The sequence below is a fragment of the Furipterus horrens genome, unplaced genomic scaffold (assembly GCF_987537825.1).
Source record: "Furipterus horrens unplaced genomic scaffold, mFurHor1.1.pri manual_scaffold_4, whole genome shotgun sequence".
NCBI lineage: Eukaryota > Metazoa > Chordata > Mammalia > Chiroptera > Furipteridae > Furipterus > Furipterus horrens.
The window spans coordinates 163,815,805-163,837,456 of NW_028327174.1; positions in this window are offsets into that span (position 1 = coordinate 163,815,805).

Sequence of the window (21,652 nt, forward strand, 5' to 3'; positions counted from 1 at the left end):
GGGGTTGGTAGGTTGGTAAAATATATGCTTTCAACTGCTGGTGGCCATCTTTGCTACGGCATGGGGACAGCTGCCTGAAATGGAAGCCAACCCTACAGAGAAGAGACCTGCTTCATTTGAACAGGTGGATCAAGCTATACCTGAAGCTGGCCCTCTGGCTGATGAAGGCCAGGGTGCTGATGGCCAGGTGGGATCATGGTTTTCTGCCTGTTGAGCCAGGGAAGTAAAGACATCAGGGCCCGCTGAGCGTGGCTTTTGTTCAACTGAAAGGGTGCTGAATGGATTTTGGGCAGCCAAAAATAACTGATGTCGAGTATACACTTATCTTGTTTTCTAATTGTAGGTTTTTTGTCCTGTTGTATGAATTCTTCTGCGTAACATCATGGCTGGAAACACGGGAGCTGATCCACTTGCCTTTGGAATGGGAGACTTGAATTTCATATTTGCCTCTGCCCGGTTGAGTGGCTTTAGAGTCATTGTGATCTCTACAAAGTTGAGTTCCTCATTCCGAAAACTAAGGACAGAGTTTATCTTAATTCATTCAGGCTGCTATAACAAAATTCCAGGGACTGGGTAGCTTACAAACAACAGAAATTTATTTCTCACAGTTTTGGAGGCAGGCTGGGAAGTCTGAGATCAAGACGCCAGTTGTCTGGTGGGGGCCCACCTCCTGGTTTGCAGATGGAGTCTTTTGCTATGTCCTCACAAGATGGAAGGGCAAGAAGGCTCTTTGGGGTCCCTTTTATAAAGGCACTAATCCCATTCATGAGGGTTCCACTCATGCTCTGATCACCTCTCAAAGGCCCCACCTCCAAATAACATCATTTTGGGAGTTGGGATTTCAACATATGAATTGCTATAGACAGATATTCAGTATATAGCAGGGGTACTTTCCTCATAGCCTGGGAACGAGGAGTCCATGAGGTGAAGTATGGAAACACCTGCCACAGGGCCTGGTGTGGAGTAGATGCCCCATCGTGGTCTTCTCTTCTTTCCTCTTGTATAAGGGAGAGAATATTCTTAGCTTCTCCCCTAGATAACTTAAGAAGAATGATAATCAAAGCCTGAGGAACAAGTATTGCCAGCACTACAGCTGTTCCTATTATTACTGTGCATCAGGCGATCATTTGTTTACACTTGGTGGTTTTCAAGCATTTTCACATCTATCTTCTCACTTCCTGTTTTAGCATAAAATCTCCTCTCCCTTTATCTTGGTTTTCTGCTTTGTATTTTCAGGACAAGAGCTTTGCTTTGTATCATACATAAAAGTGAAGCATTTGAAATCTGGTTGCTGTCTTTTCATATCTTAGTGGCCTTTACCCAATTTTAATTATTTGGATATTTGAGATTAATTGACAAACTGTATCTCTCCTCTATTAAAATCTGTCATTTTTCCTCTGTTAGAGTGGGTCCATTTAACTGAAAAAAGTGAGGGGGTGACAGCACTCTTTGATAGTATTCTATGTGGAATTTTCCAGAACTTAGGGCTAGGTATGGGACATCTAATCAGGAAAGAGGTTAGATTGGGAACTTGCTTTTTAGAGTAGGAGGGGTCGGTGAGATCCTGTTTTCCTTTCACAGGGTGATTGAGCAGTGCGAGTAGGGGTCCCCTCAAGCTAGCTTCACCCAGTAAGTTGTGGTAGTCAGGACTGGAATTCAGTCCTCATGACAAGCCTCCTTGACTGCTGGTTTCAGGAGACTTGTCAAGCCTGACAGCATGCACATCCTGGGGGACATTTCAGAGAGGTTTCAGTTGGTTGGGTTGCTTTGTTTTGCTTTTTGTTTTTTGAAATTTAATTAATTTACTTTTTGTATATTTTATTGATTATGTTGTTACGGTAGTCCCAATTTTCCCCCTTTTGCTCCCTTCTGCCCAGTACCCCCCTTCCATCAGCAATCCCATCCTCCTTAGTTCATGTCCATGGGTTGAGCATATAAGTTCTTTGGCTTCACTCTTTCCTATATTATTCTTAACTCCCCCCACCCATCTATTTTGTACCAGCCAATTATGCTTCTTAATCCCTGCACCATTTCCCCATTTCTCCCCCTTCCCCCTCCCAGCTGATAACCCTCCAAATGATCCCCATACCTATGATTCTGTTACTATTCTGGTTTGCTTAATTAAATTTTGTTTTTATTTTTAAAATTTTATTTTTATTGTTTTTCTATTAAAATTGTCCCACTTTTTCCCTCGTTTTTATTTTTTAAATTCAGTTATTGATAGTTGTGAGTTGGTTGTTATTTTAATGTTCACAGTTTTAATCTTCTTTTTTCTTTAAGTCCCTTTAACATTTCATATAATAATGGCTTGGTGATAATGAACTCTTTTAGCTTTATCTTGTCTGGGAAGCACTTCATCTGCCCTTCCAATCTAAATGATAGCTTTGCTGGACAGAGTAATGTTGGTTGTAGATTGTCCTTGCTTTTCATTACATTGAATACTTCTTGCCACTCCCTTCTTGCCTGCAAAGTTTCTTTTGAGAAATCAGTTGATAGTCTTATAGGCACCCCTTCGTAGGTAACTCTCTGTTTTTCTGTTGCTGCTTTTAAGATTCTCTCTTTATCTTGAACCTTTGGCATTTTAATTATGATGTGTCTTGGTGTGGTCCTCTCTGGGTCTAGCCTGTTTGGGACTCCCTGTGTTTCCTGGACTTGCATGTCTATTTCCTTCACCAAATTTGGGAAGTTTTCCTTCATTATTTTTTCACATAATCTTTCAATTTCTTGCTTTTCCTCTTCTCCTTCTGGCACCCCCATGATTCAGACATTGGCACATTTAAAGTTGTCCCAGAGGTTCCTAAGACTCTCCTCATTTTTTTCAATTCTTATTTCCTCATTCTGTACTGGTTGACTGTTTTTTTCTTCCTTATGTTCCAAATCATTGATTTGAACCCCGGTTTCCTTCCCTTCACCATAGGTTTTGTGTGGATTTTCCTTTGTTTCACTTAGCATAGCCTTAACTTCTTTCCTTATGCATTTACTGTACTCAAGCATATCTGTCAAGCCTGTGAGCATCTTTATCACCAGTATTTTGAATTCTGCGTCTGTTAGGTTGGCTATTTCCTCATCGCTTAGTTCTCCCACTAGAACTTTGATCCATTTTTGGACTATACTTCTCTGTCTCCTCATCTTGACAGGCTCCTGTGTTTGTTTGCCTCTGTGTCCTAGGTAGAGCTGTCACTCCTGTTATGTTGTAATGGGCAGAGCCTGAGATATTTGTCAGTACAGGGTGACCTGTTTTACCACATTGTGGTGCTGTATGTTGGGGAGGGGTCTGAGAGGGAACAATGCCACTTGCTCAGCACTCGCCCCTTTTCCAGGGACTTCTCCCATTTCCGTATGGGACTGGTGCCTCTCTAGCTGTTGCCCTGGCTGTCGTTCCCAGAATGGATGGCTCTGCAGATGTTCTAGGACTGTGGGGGTCCTTTATACAAGCGGGCTCTGTTGTGAGACTGGCAATTTTTTCCTCTGCCCTAACCCCCACTGGTTTGCACAGTCAGAAGCAATGAGGCTTGATTTTCCCTGGTGCTGGGATCATGAGCTTTGGGGTCTAGTCAGGAGCAGGGAACGCTCCCCAGGTATCCCTCCCCACTTTTTAAAATGTGTGACTGTGCTTTCTCCTGGCCTGCCACTGCCGCTGCCACCACACTGCATCCTCTCCACCTGGGCTTCACCCCTCCTACCTGTCTGGATGTGTATTTCTTCTTTATATATTTGTTTGTTGGACTTCCATGCAGCTCAATTTTCTGGAACTTCTGATTTTCTCTAGTTTTGAGGTAGTTGTATTCCTTCTTAGTTGTGGAGGGAGACCCAGCATGTCTGTCAAGACCTCCATCTTGGCTGGAAGTGGGTTGCTTTGTTTTAAAACTCAGGCATGTCCGTTAAATCCAGATGGGTGTGTGTCTCCAGTGGGGAAGAAGGTTTAAAGGGGCAGAAGGTTCTTTGAGGGTCTCTGGGAATGTGCATTAGGGACCTGAATTGTGGAGAGGGCAGAGATGAACTTCAGACAGATGTTTACGAGGAACCTGTTTGTTCTCTCCTGGTTGTCAAATAAAGCTACCAGTCCTTACAAATATAAGAAACAGTCACCTTCCAGAGGACTGGCAATAGCACTACTGTCCCCAATCTGTTTTGCAGTATCCCTTCCTCCTCTCCCATGTTGCCCCTTCTCCCTACTCTTTTATTTTGGTAGAAGGACTCATCAGTCACAGAGGTTTTTCCTCTCTCACCTTCAAGCGTCCTTTTGCTCTGTTTGAATCAGGGAGGGAAGGGGAGCAGCAGTGCAATCTAGTGAAAGAACACAGGCAACATCAGAGTCAGTGCTAAGACTCCCTTCCAGCTGTGGATTTGGATAGGTTTCTTAAGCCAAGCCTCATTTTTCACATCTGTAAGTTGGACACAAACATGCCTACTCTATATGACTAGTGTGGAGTTGAGATTACATTAATAAATATATGAGACTAAATATATTACTTCCCTGGTATGTAAGAGTTGTTTAATAAATAGTAATTCCATAATCTTCACTGTATCAAGAATGCTGAAGAAAGGAGAGAATTGCCAATATGGAAGAATGTTTACATGCAAATGATAGTGGTAGCTGCCACTCTAGCAATTTATTACATGTTAGTCATTCCCCTGCATGCCTTAGGTTTAATTTATTTAATACTGACAGTAGCCCTATGAGGCAGGTATTATTATTATCTCCTTTTTACAGATGTGAATACCAAGACCCAGAAACGATGTGCCTGAAGCCACATAGCTGGTAGTGTAGCAGTTGTCCTCGGTGAGCCATACTGCTGCAGGGGAAGCACGTCCCCAGGATGGGTGTGCAGACTCACCCTGGGAGGGTAGGTGAGGCATCAGAAAGTGAGAAGAGCAAGGTTGCTGGTAGAGAAGGGGGACACCCTGTCTCTGGACTGAGTTTTTACTTCAGTCTGATTAGAATTCATTGAGTGAGCTCAGGTTACCTGCCCATGACTGACAGGTGGAACAGGAGGCCATGAGTGTGGCTGTCAGGGGCTAGAAGATCCACCCCCCCCACTTGGCTGTACCTCAAATTACTGCCTCTTCACTTTGTTTTAAAGCTTTGAAGGTCTGTGTCTCCTTACTGTTTTGTAAAGACTTCATTCTATACATTTAGTGCTTAAATGACACAATTTATCTCCCTTCCCAGCCAGTAGCTGAACACATTTCTTTTATATTCTCACTTGGGGGTGGGTGAAACCCTGGTATCACACATTCAATGGAAGAGGGAAATTCTTTAGACCAGCTTGCGCTATGATACTGATAAACAAATGAAGAAAAAAAAAATCTCCTTCTGGTGTAACTGGTAAGACCCTTTCACCGGCCTCAGATATGGTTATATCATGCTCATTGCTCTAATTTCATATTTGAGATCTGCCTCATCCTTCCCCCAGATTGATTCAGTCCAGTTGAGTGGGCCCTGCTTCTACATCCTAGCAGAGAGAGACATTGAAGTTGAGACTCTCTGATGGGGCCACCAGCAGACCCAGGATCTTGCTCTCTGATGTGCTGTCCCTTCTATGGAATGCTACTGTTGAAAATCAGGCTTACCTGGGCAGCTCTGCCTTGTCCATGGGGCCTGTGCAAGTCCAGGTTCCTGTTCAGGCCTCAGGGGCTTCAGGGTTGCAGCTTTCTTTAGCTGATCTTGATGTGTGGGGACTGAGCTTAGAGAGGCTGGTAGGCCTGCCTTGTATCAGAAGTAGCCCTTTCCCATGAACCTCTCAGCCTCAGAATGGAGCCTGGGTCTGATCCTGATTTTCCTTTCTTCATAGTGAGCCTCTCTTCAATGCCTTCTGGGCCCTTTCCAGCTAGATGCTTTCCCAGTTCAGTAGAGAGTTTCCAATGAAGTACCTCAGAAGCAGACAAGACAGGGCCTTTATTATTTCCACTAAGAAAACCTCATGGTCCCTATGGTGTAGACACTAATGTTCACAAGTGAGGATATAATCATCAACAGAAAGCATTTTGCTTCCTCACCATATTTATGTCAGGCTTGGTTTTGTGACTTGCTTTGGCCAATGGAATGTAAGTGGAAGTGCCATGTACCCATGTTAAGTTCTACATGGTTACTTTGTCTTTGCCTTCTTGATTGTGGAAGCCTGTACCAGTTTGTTTCTGTCAGGCTGGGCCCCAGAGTGCCCCCAATGAACAGAGCCATCTTGTTGACCATAGATGTAAATGTAGCATGAAACAAAAATAATCTTTTTTGTCTTTTAAGTCATGAAGAAATTCAGATTACTTGTTATTGCAGCATAGCTTTGTCTGTCCTGACTGATATGGTCCTTATGTAATTATGCAATATTTCCCTGCTCAGCAGAAGGAAGCACTAGTCTCCCTATTCTTGCTATACCCTAGTAAGCAATGCATACTTATTTATCTTACATTTGTATTGTCCAGAGGGCTACTTGAGCATTCTAAAAGACCTGCCTGAAGGCAATTTTCTGTGTCTAACTAGAAGCCTATTTTCCTAAACAATTTAGATACACCTTATCAGTCTTGAATTTGTATTGGACTTCAAGAGATGACAACTGTGCTAAATCTTAATATATGTAAGTATAAAAAATGTTTGAATAGATTAATATACTATTGCTATTGCAGTGATAGCCTTTTCATTTCATTAAGAGAAGATAAATATATTCAACAAACAATGGACTTTCCTAATGCCTTACCCTTTCTGAAGTGGACACAGTGCCCCATTTGTTAACTAGTCTAATCTGTTCAGCAGTAGAAAGCATTAGGTCTTGTTTAATGTTAGTATCCATTTTATAGATAAGGGATCCAGAGTAGGGGCTGGCCAACTCTGGTCTAACAGCCAAATCCAGGTCATTCCCTGTTTTTTTAAAAATTAAAGTTTTATTCAGACACAGCCATGTCATTCATTTATGTGTTGCTCATTGCTGTTTTTGTGCAATAACATCATGGTTGAGTGTAACAGACAGTATGGCCTCCAAAGCCTCAGCTATTTACTATCTGACCCTTTAAGAAAAATCTTGCTGACTCCTGATGGACATAGAAGTATCAAATGACTTGTCTAAGGTCACAAAAAATTCCTAAGTGGCAATGTGTTGTCTTATAATTCTCCATTTTTGAAGATTGATTTGTTCATTTTGCTCACCATGTCTGCTTCATACAGGAGACTGAGCACCTCCTCCCCCCACCCTCCAGATCCCAATGGAAAAGTAGACTTATGGTAAAACTTCTACAGCATAAAAATATAGGTGAGCTACAATATTGTCAAGGAATGTGATGGCTGGCAACTCCAGGGATGTGGGGAAGTAATAATAATGTAAGTGAAGAATATACATCACATCCCCTAGATGTCCTACCCACAAATGATAATGTTTGAGTCTACAACACAGGTCATTGTGGTTTTGTGTTTTGAATTGTAGGGTTTTATTTTTCAATCTTTTTCTCTTGGGTGCAATTAGCCTCATTTCATGGGGAAAAAAAGCAAAACAAAACCCAGCTCTTCTTCTGTAGATCTCTCTTCATCCTCATTTCTGAAGAAGCTTAAGATCATCAGAAAATTAGAGATTTAAAGCTTTATAAATACCTACAATGAAATCATATGCATTTTCAGATGAAGGTTAAGACATCAAACCTCTGGAGGTAGCCTGGGTTTTGCAGTTGACGTGTGCCTCCCAGATCTGCTTGAATTTCTTTCCAGCAACATATTGGAGAAGTTAATTCCGGTATATTTTATAGTATTTGGCCAGGCTATATAGATTGCTTTATTTCATTGCAGAAATAACAAAGATCTTCTGTATATTCCTTTATTTCTCCCTTTGATTGATGAGAATTGCAGCAGATCTGAGGTTTGCACACATTTACTTGATGTAAATGTGTACTGAAGATGAGGGAATAATAAGGACTGACTTTTATAGACCTCGCTCATTAAAACTCACCTTCAGAAAACATTCCCGTTCCTTCCTTATAATCAAATGACACCTCATAACCACCTAACGATTTTTAATATCCCCTAGACTCCACTGAACTACACTGGAGCTCTGACACTGTCGGCCAGTCAGGAAAAAGAGTCTACCGTCATATTTAAAAGCAGTTATTGGGACCAGTTTTACAGGCAGTGGGCTAGGACAATTCAGAAACAATTGCTTATGTGATAGTTAGAGGATTTGTCCCTGTCAAACAGTTAATATTGCTTTAATACATGAAGTAGGCTGTATAAGATGGCAATAATGAAAAATGTCAGGAAAGACAATATCAATTGTTATTCAACATACACATCAAAGATTACTTTTTTGTCAGTAGCTTTTAGAAAATGTATTTTCCATCAGATCTGATTGCATTCGTCTTTGAAGTGCTCCATCCTCCCGGTAGATTTAATGTGACATCTAGGCACTTTTTAGTCCCTGGGCCTCTGAGGCGATTCAGAGAGGCACAACAAGCCATCATAGGTTTATCCTCAAAGGCCGACACTGTCTGTCTGATTTATTGTAACTTTAAGAATCATCTCCAGCAAAGCATGAGCCTTGCAACCCATCCACAGCGTCAGACTTTTATCAATTCATTTGTATGCAGCCGGTACCTCTTGGAACCGAGAGCCCTATAGCCACTCATGGAAAATGCATTACCTGCGACTAATCCTTTTTATCTTTAAAGTCCGTATTTTTTATGTATAAGTCATTTTGGGTTATCATAAAATATACATAATTCTTTCTCCCCTCCCCCCAAAAGAGACAAAGTGGAAAGGGAATGTATAATAAATTATGAGCGTGTGGTGTTCTTATCAGCAAGGATTCTAAATAAACAGCTCTCTTTATGTAAACACCGAGGAATATAAAGCTGTGATTACTTTCAATGGGAAATAGGAATGCTTCCATTTTTTTTTTTTTTCTTTTAGGTTTCAGTGTGAAACAGTGAGATTAATCATTGAAAATATGCTTATGTGCGCTTCTGCTTTGCAGTGTTTGCTTGGGGCGGAGGTGTGGGTGGAGTGAGTGGGGGGTGGGTGTAGGCTAATGGCTGATGTTCCATTTCACAAGTCTCCCAAATTGCTTCACTCCACAAACATTTTCCAAGCCATTTGTGAATGGCCTTAATTAAGAGGACTAGAAATGTGTCTCCTGGAGGGACTGAGTTTTAAGTCTCCTTCACCAGTCCGACTCACTGAGGTTCCAGTGTCTGAACTTCAGTAGGTGTGGGAGCTCGGTCCCTAACATCGTATCTGTTATTTGCTCTCTTGTGTTCTGTTCTTGTTTCAGATAATTAACTCTGCTCAGGTCTGAATCTTTACAAGCGGGAGAAACGGTCTTCTACTTTCAACAAAATACAAGTGTCCACAGAACTCAGGGTCAGGATCAGGGGTCAGCACGCTGTGGCCTGTGGGCCAGATCCTGCTATGGCCTGTTTTTGCAAATAAAGATTTATTACTCGCTTTTTTTTTTTTGAAATTGTCTATGGATGTCTTCATGCTGCAACAGCAGAGTTAATGGTTTCAGCAGATCGTATGGCCCATAAAATAAAAACTATTAGCTATCAGGCCCTTCAGAGAAAAATTTGTTGACCCCTGTCCTGGAACCATACCTGCAATTTTAAATTAATTACCAAGTTAAGTTAATTAAGCCAGTCTAAGGTTTACTTGGCCTAGGAGTGAAAAGTCCTTGTAAGGTTAGCAAAAACAGTCTTCAAGGAGTCAGTATAAACTGTCAACAGAAACTTCTGCATAGGGATTGAGACTGGATGAAGGTTGAAGGGGTGCTTTTCATTCTTTTATACTTAAGGTTTTTATGCTTTTTTCAGAATCTGCCTTGTTTTGGGGGATGCTGTCTCTGTGCTGAACTCTGCTTAAATCTTGCTGCTGTAAGGGAATAATTGTTTTCAGGACATCAGAGGTCATACCCAGTCACTGGGGTTTTATTGTCCCTTTACTTTTTATAAACTCAGTGCCCAGCACAGATATTATCTGAATTGCTTTCAGCCCTCAGCCAAAGGTGGGTCTCTTTATGTACTCAAACAGTTGTGGACCCTCAAGCTGGTGTGATTTAAAGGCAGACCAAGGGGGTGTATGCCTGCCAGCCACAGCCAAGCTCTGTGGGTTTTCTGGGAAGATTGTTAAAAAGGGATAGGTGGCCCCTGGGGCAGGAAACGTGAGCATATCTCTCACCACTTTCAGGGCTCTTGAGGGGACTCATTTCTTTCTTCTTTAATAGAAACAGAAAGCCAAGAAGCATGATCTGTAGATGAAGAGGAATTTTTAACCAGAAAGTTTGTAGTCATTACACGTTCCCCTCTATTATTTCCACATGCAGCTTATCTTTTGGGAAAGGGTCTCAGGGCTCTTGTTGGGACTTGCTTAAAAACAATGGGCTGAGTATATTAGCGTTCTGTTTTCCACAAGAAAGAAAAAAATCATTTCAAAGTAATGTCTGAAGATGTTAAGATTTTTATGAGGGTTTCTCATAATACTCCCATGTATCACTCTGACAATAAAAAAAATCAGATGATTTGCTCTCAAAGATGTTGCTGACATATTAGCCATTTATAAACTTATATGGCATATAAAGTCTAAACTCAGGGCGATGTAGAAACACCCCTCAACCCTCATTTTTACTGTTCCACCTTTGCTGCTTTCCCTAGCCACAGTAGTAGACATCCTCTAATCTTGGTCTCTTGTCAGTCTTCTACCTGGACTGTCCTCCGTACCCTGCCCTTGTTCACCCAGAAGCTCCAGCTCTGATTTTATGACCCAGTACAATTGTCCCTTGTTCTGTCACCCCCCATTTTTACTCATAACCTCACTGGAGGTGCCCATAGCTCTTGCACATGTTCTGTCATTGAGTTTACCGAATCATATGGCCACTTTATATGGGGTCCTTGAAGAGCGTTACTGAGGTTTAATTGGCCTCTGTGTCTTCCATACTTTTGAGCAGTGATTTGCATAAATAGGTACTCAAGAAGTGCTCACTAAAAAAAAAAAAAAAAAGCAGGACTATAATTTTATAGCACAAATAAATCTTTAAGAACATATAGTCTAAGTCCTTTATTGTGTAGATGGAGTCTGAGGCATAAGGAAATCAGGAGTTACTTAAATTGTTACTCCTTTTTGACCCTTTCTGGGCTTCAGTCAGTGTGTCACCTTGTCTCCAGCGCTGGGGCTGGCTTCTGCAGAGCTGGCCCAAGAGATGAGAAGAGGAGGGGAGAGCTCTGGAAAGGTTCATTATTTGCCTTCACACCTTTACTTACAGAAAGGAAAAGCTGAAACAAAACAGAAAACAGAGGACAATAACTTACTGGTGATCAGACTTCCTGCCCGACTGCAGCCCAGTGGGAGATGAACGACCCTACCTGATGGACAGCGAGGATGGCTCTGCTCAGACGTGCGGCTGCGAGGGGGCCAAACCGCTCCGCCCTCTCCTCCCTCTCAGCTGCCAGGATAGGGCAAGGTTCCCCGCAGGAAGCAGATGCCTGGGCCTCTGATGCTCTCCCCTAGGAGAAACTCCACTGAGTAGTAGTGCCCTCCCTTGGTTTACCATTAGGCTCAAACAAGGAGATGGTAGAGAATCAGAGCTGGGGCGGGGGAGGAGGAGAGCATGCAGAGGCATGGGCAAGGGAGCAAAGGGGGAGGGAGTTGAAGGCATCAATGGAGAAGATTCTGCATGGGTGCCATCATTTGCCCTGAGATTAGCAAGAGAGAGAGATGAGAGATGTGTCTCATCTCAAATGGTCTTAAGGATATTGAGAGGAAGTTCTCTCTGTTTCTCTCTGTCTGTCTGTCTGTCTGTCTCTTTTTAGCCTCTCTACCCCCACCCTGTCATGTGCATGTGCCTGTAACATAGCAGATAAAAACCTCGAGACCCAGGGTTCCATAGCAGAGCACACATACCCCGGGGTGGGTTGTGCTTTTCTAATGGAAGGGATCAAAAAAACCACTCCAGCCTGAAGGGGGGGGTGGGGGTGGGGGGTGGACAGCGCTGCAGGACTGAGACAGGGTAAGAGCATGAAAGTGTGGGTGGCAACACAGCAGGATATAGACAAGTGGTCCAACGTGAGGGATATGAAGGAAGGTAGCAAAGAGAGACTTTGCTTAGTCTTGTGGGATCTTGCCCAGTGTCCACCGCTGGAACTACTTCTCTAAGGCCATTCTTGAGGATGCCCAGTGTCAGGCAGGGTCCACACCCTTTTCATGTAAGAAAACAGGGGACATGATGAAACACTAGGATCAATGACTTTCTTTCTAGTCTTAGCTTTGCACCACCCAGCTCTAGGGTCCTGGGCAAGTCACTTTACCTCTCTGGGTCTCAGTTTCCTTATTTGCAGAAGGAAAATGTTGCACTAGATGATTTCTCAAGTTCTTCCCAGTTCTAGTAAGTTTAGAATGATAGGATTTTTGTTAAGGCTCTAAAGAAATTAGACCAGATATTATTACTTGGGGGGCTTTGGGGCAGTATTAACATGAGTATATGAAGTAAATTCCTTATTCCAGTTTTTGTGCCTGAATGGATGGGTGCTCTTATTTATCTGCAAAAAGGTACTCAAACTCTTGAGCAAATTCCTGAAGAGCAGATTTTATTTCTCTTGTTGTGGCCCTTGAATGCTGTACTTGTTATATCTGAGTGCTAATTACTGGAGATTAATTAGTCAGCATGAAAGTACTTCTGCAGCCGCCCCCCAATTACTGAACGGCACTTGATATGTGCTACCTGCAGGCTCTCTGCAGTGATTAGGGAGGTGACACTCTTTGGAGGCCATAGGCAAGCCTTTTGACTATTTTCTAGTCGCATTCTCAGAAGAGCAGCTGTCAAAGGCGGATGTCTGAAAATAATTAAATGAAAAACATAGCCAACTCCAAAAAGGGAGATAGCTTGGCTAATAATCCCCAGGAGGCAGGGTATTTCCCAGTGATTAAGGTGGGTCATGGGAGATAATTCTCTTGGGTCTATTTCTGGCTCTGTTAGAGCCCTGTGGCCTGAACCTGGATGATGTGATCCATTCCACATCTTTGCTTCTGTCTCAGCCCATCAGAAGGTACTGTCAGTAGGGATATTGTGAGATTTAATCAATTATTATTTAAAGACAGAAACATCCTTCGATGAAAGGGATGAAGATAAAAGCAAAGTCCATTCATGTTATCACCACTTTCCTATGCTCCTCTTTCTTCTATTAGTGACACGGGAATACCACTGAGTGTGCTTTGGTGCATTTTGTAAAATAGCAAAAATAAGGAGGGAAATTACGTTTTCAAAACCAAGTGCCCATTCTTCTTTGTAACTTGTGTACAGTAGATTGGCTGATGTCCGTGTCTCATTTAGCACTCTATACCGGGTCATCTGTGTCTAATTCTCCCTTACTAATGAATCTCCCTTTTTGTCCTGCACAAACTTAGGAGGGTGATATTTATACAAGGTGATCATTTCCGTGCATTACCAGAAAAGATAATTTATTGGTGGTTATCCAGCGAAAGTAAGCATATCTATCACCCAAAACTGATTTAGAATGGGCTGCTGTTTTCTTAGTGGAATTATTTGTTGATCAGTTTTTCCTGGTCTTTAGATTTGTGGTTTAGGGGGAAAAGACCCACAAATCTCTGAATTTTGAAAAAACAGAGCCCTCTTGGGGCGATACATCTTCCCAGTAAAGAGAGACTAAACGAGACCATGTTTTCAGACAGATATTTTTGAAGGACATCACTGTTGGCCTGTGCACGTTAAGCATGGAGGAGCCCAGGGCGACTCCCCTTTACCAGTTCTGAAATGACTTGGCTGGACTTAATGTCTTCAAATCAGAGTAGCTTTAATCCATAATCTTAGGGCTATATAAGCACTTGGATGAATATAAATCTTAATGCCCAGTTAAGTGTGCAAACAGCATACATTTCTTTATTTTTCTTAAGTTCAACTTAATTTTTACTACTTTGGCAAGGCATAAAGCTTGTCTCAGACAATTCCAAGTGCTCCCACTTGCCTTTGCCCAGAATGTGGCTGAGTCCCAGGGTTGGCTGTGATCAGTACATTGCAGGTACCGTCTTCATCTTCCATCAGCCATCCACACAGGCCTTTGATTTAGGGCCCCTGGTTCTCTTGCTACTTGTGCGCCTCCCTGTGGCATGGGACTCTCAGTGAGGCCACCTCATGGTTCAGTCTACTGGGACATTTTTGGGATTTCCCCCTTTCTTTAGCATTTTAACTGAGAAGTAGGGTGCAGATTTTCTTGCATTTGGGCCCTCCAAACCTTTCTAGAAACTTGGCAATCTCTGTATGGAAAACAGAAATTGGCACACCTCTCTTTAGAACCCAAATCTTCTCTTTCCTCTCAGCTCTCCTTAAAGCTGGGGAAAGAATTCTCTCTTAAAATTCTATTTCTTCCCAATATTGTGACTATATTCCAGATGCTCTCCATTTTCTCAAGAGCTAACATTTTTGGAGGCGAGGACCAGGATGTTAAGCTCTTTCTGCTTTGAATGTGTCACATCATCTTCTGAAGCTATAAACGTTGATTGGACTCACAGGAGGGAGGGCAGAAGGGAGGAAAAAGTGGTTAACATTTCAAAACTATAACCCTTCCAGGTTTCAATAGTAATGGGCTTTGAATGCCAGATTGTGGGACTTGGAGTCAGGCCCACAGGTGGTGGGGTGACATAGGAAGTTTTTGAACGGAGCGTGACATGATAGAAACTCTGAGTTAGGAAGATTAACCTGAAAGTTGTATGAAGGTGGGCTTGGAGAAATATGAGAGTAAAGCTTTAGAAGGCTATTATAAAAGACCAGTGAGAGATAATAGAAGTTTTGATTCTAAAATGCCATTGAATACACAAAGCATCAGTTTCAAGCCAGTCCATCTTACACTTCAGGACTTGCCACTTGCACAGGCTCTTTCCAAGACCTAGATGTATCAGATTTTGTAGCCATAAGATTGTATGCTGAAAAAACCCTTTCCCTAAGTTGTATAAGCGTAAGGACCCAAAACTTGAGTTCATTCCTGGCAATAAGTGAAGTCTGTTATAGAATCAGGCTTAACAGGTATGTATTAATTATCTACAGTTGTTGGTATTGTGACAAACACACAGGTGACACAATATAGTCCCCGCTGTTAAGGAGACACCAATGACAGCAACAGGAAAGGAAGACATTTCTTGGGAAAGCTATGGGTCTTGGAAACATTGTATGTGATGGGGCACAAGGAGTTCAAGTGAAGTCTCTCCTCTGAACCGCTGAGGAGAGAAGGCTGGAGCTGTGAGACAGAAGGTGTGGAGAGAGCGGTGGAGCTGGGAGTTTGCTGAGAAAAGATGAATTAATTTGTACATATCAAATCAGCTACCCACATGTTTACCAGCCGATTGAAATGTGTGTCTAGGGTCCCCTCATCTCCACCCCCTGTTCTTGTCATGAGAGTCCACTGGCATAGAGGACAAGACATTCTTTATAATTTTACTTTTTTAGAGAATTTGTGGCCTATGCAGTCAAGAATCCATTTAGCTTGGAGAATGTGGTTGATTACAAGGAATATTTAGAATCCTTGATTAAGAAGAGCACCCCCTTTTTCAGGTTTTGCTGGAGAACACAGGGTTTGCTGCAATTGATATGTAATTTCTTAATAAAAGGTTTAATCTGCCTCTGCCAGTTTTTCACTTCCTCCCTACAAAGTACTTATGTCCTATGGCATGCTTCTCTTGAAAAAAAAGAAAACTTATTTATTGATTTTCCACAGCTACATTCCATGCCAGCATCCAATCTGAGGTGTTAAATTTTAATGCCTAGGGTTAATTTGAGTTAAATAGTGGATGCAAGCTCACTGTATAATTTTTTGAAAGGATCTGATGATAACAATGATGTCTTTACATGATAAATGAAATTACTTTCTGTCTATCTAATTTATCTATTACGTGGTATCTATCAATATTTTTAACACTATAGGTGAATGTTGATCCCCAAAATGCCAATCTCTGTAGATTCATTCTATGTTGATTTATTTTCTGATTATAAGTAATACTGGCAAGATCACTTTCAATTGGGATAAGTTTAAAGAAACAGATTTGTCTTGATTTCATATCACCTTATACTTTGGAGATAAATGCAGATTTCACTTTCTCAAGGCATATAACTTACATTTTAAAATGAATCATCTTTTGGGGTGTTTTTCAGATTACCTTTGCATTAGCATTGGGGGGAAATGAAATATGTTCTGATTATTTACCGGTGATAACTGAAGCATATCCTGTGTACTACAGTGTAGATAAAATGTGACAGGAATTTTTTTTTTTTTTTTTTTTTTTTTTTTGCTTTAACATGTTAAGAGGACAACTACCTTCTCCCCAAATAAGAGGTACTTCAGTGGACAGATAGATGTCTACCTAAAGTGTTTAAATGACCAGAAACATACCTGAATGTTTAAGTAAATAAGAATACACATTTAGAGACAAAGCAAGGGTTTGAGGACTGAATTCATGTTTGTCTCTGATGTTTAATGGGAAGAACCTGGTTGTTGAATTAAACCTGTGCGGGTTCCTGCAGGTATGACTGTGCTGGCTCTTCACATCCAGCGTCTCTTCCAAATGGTCGCCGTGTCTGCTCTGATTCACCAGTACCTGCACCATACTGACTGGTAAATATTGTAAATATCAACCCTGGTTACACTTAGCTAGGCTAAAATACTTGCTTGGCTGTGTAAGGAGCTATGTAACCATGTGTTCATTAAATAAGCTCTCTGAGCCTAGTGTACTCATCAGGAAAATAGAGATAAAAAGGCTGTTGTGAAGGTCCTGTTAGATAGTGTGTAAATGCTTACCATCTTCTCTGGAAAATAGTAGGAGTCCCCATCTACCATTCCCTCGATTTTCCTGATCTTGCTAAGAATCCCTCTCCATTCTTGTCCCAGGAATCATAGATTGACAGGACCTTAGAGATTGGAGAACATGCTGGGGTCATCATGTCCCACGGTCCTTTAGACTTGGGGATGGATGTATCTTATTGGTAAATGTTTTGATTCTAATCCAGGCCAGTATCCCTGGCTGCCTTTCTTGCCTCTGTGCATTTCTAATACAAGACACATACTTGTTTTGTGTAAACTTTGTTCTGTATTTGTTTGGACACTCACTGCATCATTAACCTAGTCAGTCAACTTCCAAGTCTGTGCCACCGTTAGACATAGAAAAAAAAAATGGAATGAAAGATTGTGGAAGGATCGAAGTAAACACATTCCTATTAATGGAAGGAATTCTACAAATAGATCTCCCATGCGAAGAGGGTCAGTAGCATTATTTCAAATGGAAGTGCATAGGTTTTTTTTTTTTTTTTTTAAATCCTTTTGCTACACATCATTCTAAGAAGGACGTTTCTGTTCTATAGCTAATTTTTATGATGGGGAATGTGTTTCTTTGAGTTTCAGCTGCCAGATAATGTGGCAATTCCTTGGCAACACATATTGAAAACCTTAAGTTACTCTTTTCCCATTTTTATCTAGTATCTTATGGAATCAGGCTAAACAAATGGATCTAGTGCCTTTTTATCTATCTACTGATCTATCTACATCTATCTCTCCACCCTTGTGGTTTGAAAACCTTAACTTTAGCATTTGTCTTACAGTAAGCAGTGTAAACATTTCATCATGAAATCTAAAGCTATCAAAAATAGAGTTGACTGTAGATATAAGCCAGGATTAGACTGGTGTATGTAAATCCAAAATATATCAGTGGTACTAAATGTACAAGTTTAATGAAAATGTGTGATAATCACTTGGATTTTGGTGATTTCATTTGTGTGTACATGTGTATGTATTTCAGTTTCAAATTATGATTCTGCCTAGTTTAATTCAAAATATGCTTTGCTTTGCAACTTCCATGCACACATCTTTCTACTGTTAAAGCTCACTCCCACCTCTCTCACAAAGCCTCTATCCTTCACAGTTCATCTTGAGTCTTCCTTGCTTCCTAAAAACCCCTCTAAGGACCAGCCTATTGGATCCCTACCACAGTATTTACACACAGTATTTACTGTCTAGGCTGTTCATAGTATATTGCAATAGTTGAGGTTTTGCATTTCTTATTTATGCCTGGTTATTCAGCTTAGTAAATGTGTTATTTTCCTCAACAAAACAAAACAGAAATGGAAACCCTCTGAGGGAAGGAGCTACATGACCTCTTCTTTTTATATTTCTTATGCTGCCCAGCACAGATATACTCCATCCGTGTAGATCGGAAGCAAACAGATAACCATGGAGGCATTTAGAGAATCATCTCCCTGTTACTTTGTGATTAATGTTGAGCTGCTCTTTGGGTGGGTTTTTTTTATTTTACCTATTTATTTATCTGGCCTCATTTTATCCAGAGCCTCAGGGTACCTTCTCTGTGCCTTTCTCCCATCTCTGTCTTGAGTCTCCTGTAAGTGAAGCTGGAGATAGCAGCAGCATTGTGAGAAATAAACAGGAAGTCTGTTCCTTGTCCTAATCCTGACACACATCACCAAGCACAGACTTAGCAGGAAGCCAAGTTTTCAAGTCAAGCCAGTGAAGCACAGAGAGGGGAAGCATCAGAAATACACCCCAAATTGACTTGGCGCCTGTCGCCTGGGACTGCCTGGACTGTGAATGGAAAACTCTTGTAGATTAAAGGAGGGGAGTGCAGGCAGTGGAACGTATTTCATACTCAATGTCCGTTACAGAATCCCTGTGAAACGGTTGACCTTAGAGGGGACTCCTGATGATTCCGCCTAAATCTTTTTAACCTGGTGTTCTTATTGACACTTGTGCTTTATGGATTCCTTCAGGGAGAAGTGTTTTAAAGAAATACAAAAAGCTTTCCACCCCAGAGACACTCCAAAGGTGACAGCTTAGGCAGATAGCTTTCATTCCTCTGTTTATTTTCCTTGGAGGAGGAACTATTTCTTCTTCCCCTGAGTGTCTGGATTTTGTGATCTGGGACATGCTTGGGTTTAACAGTTTGAACTTTTAAAAATAATGATTATTTGGGGGATATTCTGCCCTTTTATCTATGGGAAGACTGGGGAATCTGGAGTTACTTCTGTAGTTTCTTAAAAGCCTAGCCTTCCTGAAGTGCTGTTTTTTAAACTATCATAAGTCAAATTTATCATGGGGATAATATAATAAAGACAAACATTCAACCAATAATGAAAAGCTAAGTAAACGGGTATGTTTAAGCTCTATTATATGCAGGGGAGTACATTAAGGCAGATCTAAGAGAGACTTTAATGGATTTAACATTAGCAATCAGACTTGGACTTGGTATAAATCAAACACCATCGCATTTCAGTCTAATGTGCACCCACTCATTCGTTAGCACCATTCAATGTAGATTATAAATATTGGCCAAGAAACCTTCAGTTCTTGAGATTCTTTCCACAGACACAGCAATAATTGAACAATAATGATGACAATTTTATTTTTATGAATCACTGTGGCTTACTTTTATTGATTTGCTCTTGGGCCTGGAGAAAGCTTCCTCAGCCAGCATACAACAGGAAATGGTTATAGCATTATCAGATAGGCCGTAAAGAGATAAATAAAATAAAGGGGGGTAGGAATGATGGTGGGACTCAGCAAGCTGCTGATATAAGCAAGAATTACTCCCCTTACCCTCAACAATAGAGCATCTTGAATTACTTCCTTTCTCCCTCCACGCTCCTCATTCTTAATTCAGTAAAAGGAAAATACTCCTTGGCTGTAAATGTGCATTAACTTTGGAGCTGAACATTTTGGGGTTCTTGGTGTCAGAGGGAAATAACTAAGATGGGGATAAACGAGCTTGCTCAGGCATTGTGTCGAAAGCAGGGTGAAACCCTATGTGAATATGACCTTTCACTGCCTTCTTTGATGATGTACAGCTTCTTAATTACAAAGGCAGTATAGCCTTCTGAATATTCCATCCATGCCTATGAAAAGGAGCTGAAACCTTACTGCCTCTGCCTATGCCAGAGTACAAGATGCACTGGTATTTTCAGCCAGCTTTCCCTGCCCATTAGCTCACCATAGTGAAGAATTGAACATCCTGCAGTAAGTAGTAAGGGGGAGAGAGGGAGATGGATCTACATGTGTGTGTCCATGGCTGCTTGTGTTTTTTTCTTCTTTTAAGTGACAGTTCCAGAGGTTTTATTTCATACTCATGCCCTCCCATCCCCAGTGACAAACTGGATTTGTACCGCTGTTTATTTGCTGGATTGAGACGTCACCATGATTTTTAGTGAAGGGAACAAGAGCAAACAAGTCTTGAGAGTCTATCAGTTCTCTGCAATTCTGTGCAATGAAGCAGCCTGCCATATCTGACCATGACAGGGCCAGTGGTGAGAGAATTTCTATCTTTTTGTAGTTGCTTCTCATTCCCAATGGGCTTTTTTCCCCTGGCCAGAAAATTTCAGGCCAGTTTACAGTAGAGGTATGGACAAGCCGATGCCTAAGGGCTAGTGCATTTGCTGTTTCTATGAGTCATCTGCGTCCCCATCTGTATGTCACTCTTGACTGGAAGGGCATGATGCAGAGCTGCTCCCACAGTTAGAGAAAAAGGTCAAGGGAGACTATAGTTTTAGCTGTTACAACCCCTCACTCTAGTTCATTCTTTATGCCTGCCTGGTTACTTCACTCTTTTCCTAGAAAATAAGTTCATGCAACTTCAAAGTTAATTAAACCATAATAAGAAGTTAATGCTTAATGAATTCATAGATTTAAACATGTTTAAAAAATTCTTAGTTATTGATCACACATTTAACTATCCTGTAAGAGCTGGGAAGGAACTTAAATCTGGTAACATTAAAAAAAAATCCACAAAAGTTCAGCATCATATTTGTGGTTATTGGAGAAAAGAAAGGTGTGATGTGTTCTGCTTCACAGGTGTTTGTTGTGGGGCATGGACTAAAGGACAGTAGCTACTAAGGACCTCTCTTCTGATGGTGGATCAATTGAGAGCAAGAGCCAAATCATATAGTGCAAGCACATTTAAGTCCTGTGACTTACGATTGTACTAACATTCCACTGGCCAAAACAAGTCACATAGCCAAGTCTAACACAATTGGGATGAAGTAAAATTCACTCACAGTGGAAGAGTTTGGGTAGTGGATATTTACTGAACAATAATACTTGCTCTTATACTCCTCCTCCCAAAGCTGATTTTGTCTTGTGGGACATAAACCACAATTTCTATTACTAAACTAATTTCTGAAAAGGAGAATGAACATTACCATTAATGATTAATCACCTGGTGGCTGGGAGTCCCCAGCATGACCACTAATGGAACATAGATGTAATGTGCTAGGCATTCGTTGTCTATCCCATGGAAGAATTGGGGTGTTTGGACATGCCCTATGATCTGCTTGATTCCTACTCCAGTCTCCCCTAGATCTGGCACTGTCCCAAGTTCCTAGCTCTGCTTCTGTATCTTCTTTGGTCTTCTCTTGGTCTGTATTCCTTTATCACTTCCTACCTTCCTTTGGGGTTCATTGTGCACTCTTGACCAGGGAACCAAGGGATGACCTTGGGAGAGGAGAGGTGTCAGAGAGAGTGTATAATAATTATAGTTAAAGATAACTAACATTTTTCAGTAACTTTTAAGTGCCAAAGGTTGTGCTGATGCTTTTATCTGTATTATATTTAATTCTCACAATGACCTAATGATATAGTTGCTACTATTATTCTCATTTTACATATGAAGATATTATGGCTCAAAGAGGTC